The sequence below is a fragment of the Micromys minutus genome (assembly GCF_963924665.1).
Source record: "Micromys minutus genome assembly, chromosome: 3".
Lineage (NCBI taxonomy): Eukaryota > Metazoa > Chordata > Mammalia > Rodentia > Muridae > Micromys > Micromys minutus.
Window position 1 is genome coordinate 181,631 of NC_137972.1, and position 13,400 is coordinate 195,030.

At 37.3% G+C, this 13,400-nt stretch overlaps 1 pseudogene across 1 annotated transcript; it reads left to right on the forward strand.

The window, feature by feature from the left end:
* Positions 1-678: 678 nt before the first annotated feature.
* LOC308419062 (set1/Ash2 histone methyltransferase complex subunit ASH2-like) lies at positions 679-2,164 on the forward strand (annotated as a pseudogene). Its single transcript has one exon. The product of its transcript is annotated as a set1/Ash2 histone methyltransferase complex subunit ASH2-like (transcript).
* Positions 2,165-13,400: the final 11,236 nt, after the last annotated feature.

The following is a 13,400-nucleotide window of genomic DNA, read 5'->3' on the forward strand; positions in this document are numbered from 1 at the left end:
TCTTTATGCTGAGTGGTATATTTATTATCTCATTTAATATTTACAATAAACCCATGGCTTAATTCAAGTGGGCCCTCCCCTCCTGTTGATAGAAAAGTTTATTAGCATGAGTCAAGAATAGGTTAGTTGCTTCTAGTCTGAACCCTGAATGCATCTTGAGCTCTGGTTCAGTACTCATTCCCACAACACCCAGGTACTCTAACATGTCCAGGATCACAGGATCACAGAGAAAGCTTGACTCCCAGGAGATCAGACTCACCCAGGAACACTGGAGCTCTGATACATTCAAGGAATAATAGGTATAGAAGAGAGTAAAGATTCCCAACTTAAAGGGCCAGTATATATTTTCAATAAAATTATAGAAAACTTCCCTAACCTAAAGAAAAAGATGCCCATGAACATACAAGAAGCCTACAGAACTCCAAACAGAAAGAAATTCCTCCTGTCACATAATAATCAAAACATCAAATGCGCAAAACAAAGAAAGAATATTAAAAGTAGTAAGGAGCCCAGTGAGGCAGGTCCCAGGTGGAAAGAAAGAGAAGGGAGATCATCAGGAGAGAGTCGCCATTGGGACACGGTTGAAGACGGAGGCCAGGACGAGACCAAGATGGCAGGGATGCAAACTTGGTTGATGTAAGTGGTCTGGAGACAGAATCTTCTAATGGAAAAGATACTTGGTCATGTCTACCCTTTATGACTAACTACAGCTTCCATTGCAATGTGTGCCACCACAGTGGGAATACCTACTTTCCTCGGAAACAAGCAAATTTAAAAGAAATGTGCCTTAGTGCTTTGGCGAACTTGACATGGCAGTCTCAAACCCAGGATGAACATCCAAAAACCATGTTCTTCAAAGATAAGGATATTATACCATTTATTGATAAATGCTGGGAGTGCATGACAACCAGACAGAGACCTGGAAAAATGACTTGGCCCAATAACATTGTCAAAACAATGAGTAAGGAAAGAGATGTGTTTTTGGTAAAGGAACATCCTGATCCAGGAAGCAAAGACCCAGAAGATTACCCCAAATTTGGACTTTTGGATCAGGATCTTAGTAATATTGGTCCTGCTTATGACAACCAGAAACAAAGCAGTGCTGTGTCTGCTAGTGGGAACCTAAATGGGGGGATCGCAGCAGGAAGCAGTGGGAAAGGAAGAGGAGCCAAGCGTAAGCAGCAAGATGGAGGGACAACAGGGACCACCAAAAAGGCTAGAAGTGACCCTTTATTTTCTGCTCAGCGTCTCCCTCCTCATGGCTACCCTTTGGAACATCCATTTAACAAAGATGGCTATCGGTATATTCTTGCCGAACCCGTGATCCTCATGCCCCTGACCCAGAGAAGCTAGAGCTTGACTGCTGGGCAGGAAAGCCTATTCCTGGAGACCTCTACAGAGCCTGCCTATATGAACGAGTCTTGTTAGCCCTTCATGATTGAGCTCCCCAGTTAAAGATCTCTGATGACCGGCTGACCGTGGTTGGAGAGAAGGGCTACTCCATGGTACGGGCCTCTCATGGGGTACGGAAAGGGGCCTGGTACTTTGAAATCACTGTAGATGAGATGCCACCAGATACTGCTGCCAGGCTGGGCTGGTCCCAGCCCCTAGGTAACCTTCAAGCTCCCTTAGGTTATGATAAATTTAGCTATTCTTGGCGGAGCAAAAAGGGAACCAAGTTTCACCAGACTATTGGCAAGCACTACTCATCTGGCTAAGGACAAGGAGATGTCTTAGGGTTTTATATTAATCTTCCTGAAGATACAGAGACCGCTAAGTCACTGCCGGATACTTATAAAGATAAGGCTTTGATAAAGTTCAAGAGTTATTTGTATTTTGAAGAAAAAGACTTTGTGGACAAAGCAGAGAAGAGCCTAAAACAGACTCCCCATTCTGAGATAATATTTTATAAAAATGGTGTCAATCAGAGTGTAGCTTACAAAGATATTTTTGAAGGTGTTTACTTCCCAGCCATCTCACTGTACAAGAGCTGCACGGTTTCCATTAACTTTGGACCATCCTTCAAGTATCCACAAAGGATCTCACATACCACCCTATGAGTGACATGGGCTGGGGTGCTGTGGTGGAGCACACGCTGGCCGACGTTCTGTATCATGTGGAGACAGAAGTGGATGAAAGGCGTAGTCCACCCTGGGAACCGTAACCAAGCCATGCTTCTGAGGACATTGTGAAATGATCCTGGGGGTTTGCTTTTGTTTATATAAAGTGTCAAGTGTTTTCCCAAAGATGCTGCTGTACACTTTCATCAAGGTAAAGGCTAGTTGGGACTGCAGTATTGCCTGCCCTTCAGCATTCCCTTCCCACTCCACCTACTGCTCTCTCTGAGTGCCGTAAATCAACTGCGATTCTGAAGCGCCCATGAGCTCCCTGAAAAACTGGTGCTGTGCCACTGACTTGCCAGCGAGGGCTTGTCACTTTGCTATGTATTCTACACGTGAGTGCTCATGCTCACACAGATAGCTCATGTAAAGATGTTTCCTCCCCTGGTTTCTGGGGAGGCAAGCTTGTTTCTGAGCGGCTAAAATCAGTAGCAGTACATTCCAGAGCAGTCTAAAGGCAGTCTTCTTGGTGTGGAGTTTGGGGATCTGTGAAGCTAGTGAAGTTCTACAAACTAATTGTGAAAGGAATTTGCCTGGGGGTTTAAAAGCTAGATCTTTCTTCCAATAAAACTTGTTTTCAAGCTTGTGTGGTAAAAAAAAAAAAAAAAAAAAAAAAAAGTAGTAAGGAAAAAGGGTCAAGTAACAAACATATAAAGGCAGACTTATCAGAATTACACCAGACTACTCACCAGAGACTCTAAAACCCAGAAGATCCTGGACAGATGTCATAGAGACCCTAAGAGAATACAAATCCAGTCCAGGCTACTATACTCAGCAAAACTCTCAGTTAACATAGATAAAGAAACCAAGATATTCCATGACAAAAACAAATTTACACAATATCTTTCCACAAATCCAGCCCTACAAAAGATAATAGATGGAAAACTCCAATGCAAGGAGAGAAACTATACCCTAGAAAAAGCAAGAAAGTAATCTTTCAACAAACCCAAAAGAAATTAGCCACAAAAGCATAATTCCACCTCTAACAACAAAAATAACAGGAAGCAACAATCATGTTTCCTTAATATCTCTTAATATCAATGGACTCAATTCCCAATAAAAAAAGACATAAACTAACAGACTGGATACATAACAGGAAACACATACATTAACAAAGACAGACACTACCTCAGAGTAAAAGACTGGAAAAAAATTTTCCAAGCAAATGGTCCCAAGAAACAAGCTGAAGTAGTTATTCTAATATCAAATAAAAAAGACTTTTAACCAAAAGTTATCAAAAAAAAAAAAAAAAAAATAAGGAAGGTCACTTCATACTCATCAAAGAAAAAATCTACCAAGATGAACTTTCGATTCTGAACATCTATGCTCCAAATGCAAGGGCACTCACACTCATAGAAGAAACTTTACTAAAGCTCGAAACATACATTACACCACACACAATAATAGTGGAAGACTTCAACACCCCACTCTCATCAATGAACAGATCGTGGAAACAGAAACTGAACAGAGACACAGTGAAACTAACAGAAGTTATGATCCAAATGGATTTAACAAATATCTATAGAACATTGCACCCTAAAACAAAAGAATATACCTTCTTCTTAGCACCTCATAATACTTTCTCCAAAACAGACCATAATCAGTCAAAATACAGGCCTCAACAGACACAAGACAATTTGAAATAATCTCATGCATCTTATCAGATCACCATGGACTAAGACTGGCCTTCAATAACAACAAAAACGACAGAAAGCCCACATATGCATGTAAGCTGAGCAATGTTCTACTCAATGATAACTTAAAGAAAAAATAAAAAAAGAAATTAAAGATATTTTAGAATTTAATGAAAATGAAAGCACAACATACTCAAGCTTAAGGGACACAATGAAAACAGTGCTAAGAAGAAAATTCATAGCTTTGAGTGCCAAAAGAAAACTGGAGAGAGCATACACACCAGCAGCTTGACAACACACCTAAAAGCTCTAGGACAAAAAGAAGCAAATGCACCCAAGAGGAGCAGGCAGCAGGAAATAATCAAACTCAAGGCTGAAATCAACCAAGTAGAAACAAAAAAAACCATACAAAGACTCAACAAAACCAGGAGCTAGTTCTTCGAGAAAATCAACAAGATAGATAAACCCTTAGCCAGACTAACCAGAGGGCATAGAGACAGTATTCAAATTAACAAATCAGAAATGAAAAGGGAGACATAACAACAGAAACTGAATAAATTCAAAAGAAATCATCAGATCCTACTACAAAAGCCTATACTCAACAAAACTGGAAAATCTGGATGAAATGGACAATTTTCTAGATAGATACCAAGTACCAAAGTTAAATCAGAATCAGATAAACCATCTAAAGTCCCATAACCCCTAAAGAAATAGAAGCAGTCATCAAAAGTCTCCCAACCAAAAAAAAAAAAAAAAAAAAAAAAAAAAAAAAAGCCAAGGACCAGATAGATTTAGTGCAGAATTCTATCAGACCTTCATAGAAGACCTCATACTAATACTCTCCAAACTATTCCACAAAATAAAAACAAAACAAAAGGAACACTATCCAATTCCTTCTATGAAGCCACAATTACGCTTATACCTAAACCACATAAAGACCCAACAAAGAAAGAAAATTTCAAATATCCCTTATGAACATTGATGCAAAAATACTCAATAAAATTCTCACAAACCGAATCCAAAAATACATCAAAATGATCATCCATCATGATCAAGTAGGCTTCATCCCAGGAATGCAGAGATGGTTCAATAAACAGAAATCCATCAACATAATCTACTATATAAACAAACTCAAAGGAAAAAAACACATGACCATCTCATTAGATGCTAAGAAAGCATTTGAGAAAATTCAATACCCCTTCATGTTAAAAGTCTTGAAAACATCAGGAATTCAAGGACCATACCTAAACATGGTAAAAAGCAATATACAGAAAATCAATAGCCAACATCAAACTAAATGGAAAGAAACTCTAAGTAATCTCACTAAATTCAGGGACTAGACAAAACTGCCCACTCTCCCCCTATGTATTCAATACAGTACTGGAAGTCCTAGCCAGACTACAATTCCTAGCAATTAAACAACAAAAAGAGATCAAAGGGATACAAATTGGAAAGGAAGAAGTCAAAAGATCACTTTTAGAAGATGATATGATAGTATACTTAAGTGATCCCAAAACTTAAAAAGAGAACTCCTACAGCTTATAAACAACTTCGGCAAAGTAGCTGGATAAAAAAATTAACTCAAATGAATCAGTAGCCTTCTCTACTCAAAGGATAAACAGGCTGAGAAAGAAATTAGGAAACATCCTTCAAAATAGTCACAAACAATATAAAATACTTTGGTGTGTTTCTAACCAAGGAAGTGAAAGATCTGTATGACAAAATCTTCAAGTCTCTGAAGAAAAAAATCAAAGAAAATCTCAGAAAATGAGAAGATGAAAAGATCTCCCATGTTCATGGATTGGCAGGATTAATATAGTAAAAATGGCCATCTTGCCAAAAACAATCTACAGATTCAATGCAATCCCCATCAAAATTCCAAGTCAATTCTTCATAGAGTTGGAAAGAACAATTTGCAAATTCATTTGGAATAACAAAATCCCAGGATAGCAAAAACTATTCTCAACAATAAAAGAACTTCTGGGAGAATCATGATCCCCAACCTCAAGCTGCATTACAGAGCAATTGTGATTTAAAAAAAAAATTTAAGTATGATATTGATACAGAAACAGACAGGTAGATAGATGAAATAGAATTGAAGACCCAGAAATGAACTCACATACCTACGGTCATTTGTTCTTTGACAAAGTTGCTAAAACTATCCAGTGGAAAAAAAGGCAAATTTCAACAAATGGTGCTGGTTCAACTGGTGGTCAGCATGTAGAGGAATGCAAATTGACCCAATCTCATCACCTTGTATAAAGCTCAAGTCCAAGTGGATCAAGGACCTCCTCATAAGACCCAATACACTGAAACTAATAGAAGAGTAAGTGGGGAAGAGCTTAGAACACATAGGCACAGGGGAAATTTTTCCAAACAGAACATCAATGGTTTATGCTCTAAGATCAAGAATCGATAAATGGGACCTCATATAAGTGCAAAGTTTCTGTAAGGCAAAGGACACTGTTGATAGGACAAAATAGCAACCAACAGATTGGGAAAAGATCTTTACCAACCCTAGGTCTTATAGAGGGCTAATATCCAATATATACAAAAACTCAAGAAGTTAGACTCCAGAGAATCATATAACTCTATTAAAAAATGGGAGACAGAGCTAAACAAAGAATTCCAAACTGAAGAATATTGAATGGCTGAGAAGCACCTAAAGAAATGTTCAACATCCTTAGTCATCAGGGAAATACAAATCAAAACAACCCTGAGATTCTACCTCACACCAGTAATAATGGCTAACATCAAAAATTCAGGTCACAGCAGATGCTGGTAAGGATGTGGAGAAAGAACACTTCTCCATTGTTGGTGGAATTGCAAGCTGGTATAACCACTCTAGAAATCAGTCTGATAGTTCCTCAGAAAATTGGACATAGTATTACCAGAGGACCCAGCTATACCACTCCTGGGCATATACCCAAAAGATGCTTCAACAAGGACACTTGCTCCACTATGTTTTTAGTAGCCTTATTTATAATAACCAGAAGCTGGAAAGAACCAAGATATTCTTCAACAGAGGAATCAATACAGATAATGTGGTGCATTTACTACTCAATAGAGTATTAAAAACAATGACTTCATGAAATTCTTAGGAAAATGGATGGAACTAAAAAAACATCATCCTGAGTGAGGTAACCCAGACACGAAAGAACACACATGGTATGCACTCACTGATAAGTGGATATTAGCCTCAAAGCTTAGAATGCCCAAGATATAATTCGCAGACCACATGAAGCTCAAGAAGATGGAAGACCAATATTTGGGTGCTTCAGTCCTTTTTAGCAGGGGGAACAAAATATTCACAGGGAGAAATACAGAGACAAAGCAGAGACTGAAAAAAAAGGTCATCCAGAGACTGCCACACCTGGGGATCCAGCCCATATACAGTCGCCAAACCCAGACAATATTGTGGATGCCAAGAAGTGCATGCTAACAGAAGCCTGACATAGCTGAGAAATACAGAGTAGGATGCTCTCAACCAACCAATGAACTGAGAAGGGGGTCCATGATGGAGGGTGCTTTCACAGCAGGTAATTTACTGATTGGGCCATCCCCCCAACTCCCAACTAATTTTTAAAACCACTTTTTCACCTAAGGATCAAAAATTCTTTTACTCATCACTAAGTCAAAAAATAAAGAACTTCCAGCCTCCTTGGATTCTTTACAGAAATGTGACAGATAGAATTCTGAGGGAATATGTTAGAATGGCTCTACATATGGCTGGGGTAAGGCTGATTGATGCTTTGTTCATCTGTCTGACTGCATGAAAAGCATTCTCCTTCACCAGAACACTTGTTACACCCTTCAAATATGGCTGAGAACAGAGGTAGAAAAGCACTCAGAGCCCCTTCCTTCAGCAAGCCAAAAATCCATACTAAGAAGGATTGCTAATGAGAACAAAGGAAGTTGGTAGGAGAAATTTGAGTCACAAAACCAATCAAACAAGTTTCGCTTACTTTGGACTTTTTCCTAAAGAAAACACTATAATCTTTCCATATGACAAAGGATGTTGAGTGAGAAGTGTTATTAATCTACCAAACAATGTCTACAGATAATACTTTGTAATATTGATTTCTTACTAGTCTTTATGGCAGCATATCATGGCAGCAGTATATAGTGGAAAAGAAACACATACCTCATGACAGAAAGAAAATGCAAGGAGAATAAAGCCACTATTCCCTTCGTGGGAACTCTGCCAATGAGCCAATACTTCTCTCTAGTGCCCATGTCTTAACGTTTCTAACTTCACATGTACCCTAAGATCCTATTTTAGGGGCTGGAGAGAAGGTGCAGCAGTTAGGAGCACTGGCTGCTCTTAAAAGGAAAAGCAACTCACAACTATGTGTAACTCCAGTTCCAGGGATGTAGCACCCTCTTCTGTCCCCTGAAGGTAGTGTATGTACATGGTACATAGACATATGTGCTGGCAAAACACCAATACACAAAGAAATAAATAAGTAAATATAAACAAACAAATTAATGAAAGTATAGAGTTGTTATAGGAAAGAAAAAATGAAAAGTATCAAAATTTAATTTCAAAGCCTTTTACTGTAAAAGACCAGATAGTAAGTTTTGAAAAACACATTATCATTAAACAAATATTTGATTCAGCTATTGCAGTATGAACACTACTTAAACAAAAAACCTTGATTATGGACACTAAAATTTGGGTCTTACAGTTTTTATATGATATAAAATATAAGTAGGTTTTTTTTGTTATGATTTTGTTTGTTGTTTTGTTTTGGTCTTAGTTTTGATTTTTTTTGGTTTGGTTTTTTTTGGGGGGAGGAGTGGGGGGTGAAAACAGGGTTTCTCTGTGTCTTCCCAACTGTCCTGGAACTCACTCTGTAGATCAGGATGGCCTCAAAATAAGCCATGTGCCACCATATCAGGCAAAATATTAGTTTTCTTTTGGTCTTTATTTTAACATTTAAAACTGTAAATACTTTAAAAGTATAGAGACTTTTGATTCATTTGTTATGTTGAAACAGACATCAGGCCAGAATTGGTCAAATTATAAGTGTTTGTTGACCCTTGTTCTAAATTAACTCCTATTATAGCTATTGTTTGAGAAAACATTCTTATTATTTAATCTTGTATGACTTTGTTTCCTCTCAGTAACCTATCTTCTTTTATCTCATTATTTTTCCTTCTTTGGTTTGTTTGTTTTGTTTTGTCTTTTTAAGATAAGGTCTTAGATGTAGCCTTGAATTTGTAATTGTCCTGCCTCTACCTCCTGAGAGCTTGGATTATAGAGTGTATCAATTACTACATATTAACTGTAATTAAATAAGAATTCCTAGGAGCTGTCTCAGTGATATAGCACTTGCCTAGCGTCCCCAGTACCACAAACAGATAAATTCAACCTTCCATGCTGCTATGAAAACTTACAAACAGAAAAAAAGGTTGGTGAATTTTTTTCACAGCATGTGGAGATTACAGGTTAATTAATTTATTCTGGCAATAGGATATAAGAAAATGGTTATAGGGCTGGAGAGATGATTCGGTGGTTAAGAGCACTGACTGTGAAAGAGTTAAAATTTTAAGCTAGCCCCACTAACCCTACCTTGAGGACAAGCATGTCTCAAGGCTGAGAACAAAAGCTGCAGACCACCTGGTCTTGATAAGGTCTGGCTCTGCAGTCCTGAGAACAACAAGTATAAAGGTCAATGTACCCCAAAACAGGGTGATCTGGAGTTGAATCATATCCAAAAGCAGACAGAGAATGCCAATTTGAATAAACCAATAAAATTGCTATCGCTTGTTGCTAACTACTTATGTAATTTTCCCTATATATATCCCCCTAATTGAGTTTGGGGTCGACTCCTCTATCTCCTGTGTGAGATACATGTTGTCTCCAGAACTCTGGTCTCCCCCCCACCCCCAAATAAACCTCTTGCCTGATTGCAGCAAGATTGGATCTCTGTGAGTTCTTGGGTTCTCTTTCTCCCGGTACTTGAATGAGGGGCTTCCCCAATTCGGGGGTCTTTCAACTGCTCTTCCAGAGGTCCTACATTCAAATCCCAGCAACCACATGGTGGCTTACAACCATCTGTAATGAAATCTGATGCCCTCTTCTGATGTGCCTGAAAACAGCTACAGTGTACTTACATTAAATAAATAAGTAAATAAATATCTTTTTTAAAAAGAAAACAAAATGGCTATAGAAGTAAAATTTAGTTACTCCTGTGCATGGTATTGAACACCTATAATTCTGGTAATTGGAAGGTTAAAACAGGCAATCACAAGTTCCAGGTAAGCCTGAGCCAGATAACAAGACCATGTCTCAATAGAACAAAATAAGAGGTTAGAGACGTTGCTAAGTGGTAGACCACTTTACTAGCAGCTCTGGTTTTGCTTTCCAGCAATATGTAACAAAAAAACAAGAAAGATTCTATCTCAACGATGACATAAAACCCTTATGAAACATTTATCTAGCAGATATTATGAAAGTAATGAGATCTGCAGTACAAACAGAAATCTTTAATAAGATAAACCAAATTGATCAACAAATAGCAAAATTCATGTTCATTTATGACGAATGCCTAAAAGTAATAGACTAATATTTTTTATTTTTTATTACTATGTTTAATTATGTTTAAATTACAAGTGGATTGAGTGAGTGCAGTGCCCACAGAGTCCAGAAGAGGGCATTAGATTCCTTTGGAGCTGAAGTTACAGTAACAAAAGTGAGTCCTGGAAAATGAACTCCCCCTTCTGACTCTGTAAGAGCAAGTGCTTTTAAAGGATGAGTCATCCCTCTAGCCATGTGATGTTAGAAGACTTACCTGGTAACTAACCCTAGAATCTTTAGATGATATGATTTTTTTGTTGTTGTTAAAATCAAACTTTAAATCTGATATCTGTGCTACAATGTGCTGAATTTATTATTGATATTCCTTCTTTAAATGTTTTTTCTTAATTTGTCACATTCTGATGAATGTTTGATTACATATTGATTTAAGAGAATGAATTTTTGTTTTATAAAGTTATATTGATAAGAAAAGAACAGAGATCTAGAGCCTTAGGTCTAGAGGTCATTAATTAAAGCCCTGACCACTCTACTGGAGGACCTAAGTTCAGTTCCCTGAACCCCACTGGAGCTTACAAGTATTTGTAACTCCAGTCCTAGAAGATTCAATGTCTTCTTCTGGACACCACAGGCACAAGGCACACAAGTAGTACATAATTCAAGCAAAATACCAATACACATAAAATGAATTTTTTTGAAAAAGAAAGAAAAACATGGAACTGGAAAGATGGTTCAGTGAGCAAGAGCTCTTATTGTGTAAGCTTAAAGACCTGTATTGGAATTCCTAGTATTCTCCCGAGAAACTGGTAATGTCAATGCAACCCTGCAACCTCATTGCTATGACAGGAGGGTTACAGAGGCTCAGTGGCTACCAGCCATGCTTCAGATTCAGTAAGAGACACTGTCTCAAAAGAACTAGGGGGAGAGTGATAAAGCAGGACACCCACATTCTTCACTGGCTCTGTGAAAACGTTGCATACACTTGTGAGCATATGCCAGAAATACATGCATCATCCTCTCCTCCCTCCCTCTACCTTTCCCTCCAATAAAAAGTATGTTTCAGTATTCTGTATAGCCCAGATAATGAAATGGTTATGCTTTCCATATCAAATGAGTGAGTATGTAATAAATATATAGCAATCAAAATAAAAGAATAAGTAACAATATAAATAAATAGAATAGAGGACAACAAACAGATAAAAATAATTAAGCCAAGATTATACAACACTCATCAGAGATAACTGATATCACTTGGTGAAGAAAGCAAACAAAGATAACGTCATAAAATGTTAAGTTTCTAAATGCCCAGCAGAAATGGACTAGAGAAATTGAGGCAGTCAACTGGAGTTTCCAATTGACTACCTCCTCCCCTTACCCCACCCCCACCCTATATAACATACCATGGCTGAACTTCCAGCTTTTTGTTCCCACCGTCAGCATTCAGAATTTTTATATTTGGGATAAGAAAAAGTGAACTCAGTTGAAAATAGTCTTCTTCTAGCTGTTTCAAAGATACTGTGGATTTGTTTTTTTGTTTGAGAATTTTATCCTATGTACTTTTTATGTATGTAGGTATCTTTCCTGCATGTCTGTTTGTATACCATGTGCATCCCTGGTGCCTATGGAGATTAAGTGAGAAAAAATTCCCTAAGAATTAAGTTACAGATGGTCATGAACCACCAGATTAGTGGTAAGAACCAATCCTTGGTCCTCTGAAAGAACAGCCAGTGCTCTAAACTGCTAAGCTACCTCTCTACCCCAATGTGTAAGATATTTTAATCATATTCACTACCAACCCTCTTTTAACTCTTCCTAGCTCCAGCCTTCTTTTCCTACCAACCCAACTTTGTGTCCTATTCCTTTTTTCCCTCTGTGTTTAGGTTGATGTTGGTTGTAGGCTTGCTGTAAATTACCTTTATTATGTTGAGAGTATGCTCTTGTTCCCTTAATATCTCCAGAAATTTTTTTATCATGAAAGGGTGTTATATTTCGTCAAAGGCCTTTTCTGCATCTACTGAAATGATCATGTGATTTTTTTCTGTCCTTCAGTCTAGTTAGGTTTTATATTTACATTTGTGAATTTACATATGTTGAACCATTCCTACATCTCTGGAATGAATCCCATTTGAACATGGTAGATAATCTCTTTGATGTATTATTGGATTCAATTTACAAGTATTTTACTGAGAATTTTTACATCTATGTTTATTTTAAAAAATTGGTCTCTGATTTTCTTTCTTTGTTGGGTCTTTGTGTAGTTTAGGTAATGGGATAATTGTGGCCTTGTTAAAAGAATTAGACAATGTTCCTTTAGTTTTTCTTCTTTGTGAAACCATTTGAGGAATATTACTGTTAATTCTTCTTTGAAGTCTGGTAGAATTTTGCATTAAAACCATCTATCCCTGGGCTGCCTTGTGTTGTTGTTGTCGTTGTTGGGAGACTTTTAATTACTACTTCTATTTCACTAGAGGCTGTGTGTTTAAGTTACTTATCTGAAAAAAAATTACTAATCTGATCTTTATTTAACTTTAAGATATTTATCCATCTTTTTTAGGTTTTTAAATTTGGTAGAGTACAGATTTTTAAAATATGTCTTTGTTATCCTCTGGATTTCTTAGGTGTCCCAGCTGTGATACGCTCCTTTAAATTTCTAGTATTATTAATTTGGCCTTCTCTCTCCATTTTTTAAACTAATTTGGCTAGTTAAATATTGTTGATTTTCTCAAAGTATCAACTGTTCATTTCATTAATTATTTGTATTATTTTTATTCATTTCAGCCTCAAGTTCGATTATTTCTTGCCAACTATTCCTTTTCAATGTTACTTCTTTTTGTCCTAGAGTTTCAGGTGTGCCATTAAGTTACTAATATAAGATTTTTCCAATTTTTTTTTTTCACGAAGGCACTTAGTACTATGAATTTGCCCTTATAAACAACCTTCATTGTGTGTCTTGCGTTTGGGTATGTTATGTTTTCATTTTTGCTCAGTTCTAGGCTGTTTTAAATTTTCTTAATTTCTGTCTTGAAACATTTTCATCTGAAAGACCTCCGAAGGGAGACCCTCACTCAAATCTCAGGAGAGGCGCGCACCCAGTGAGGCACCGAG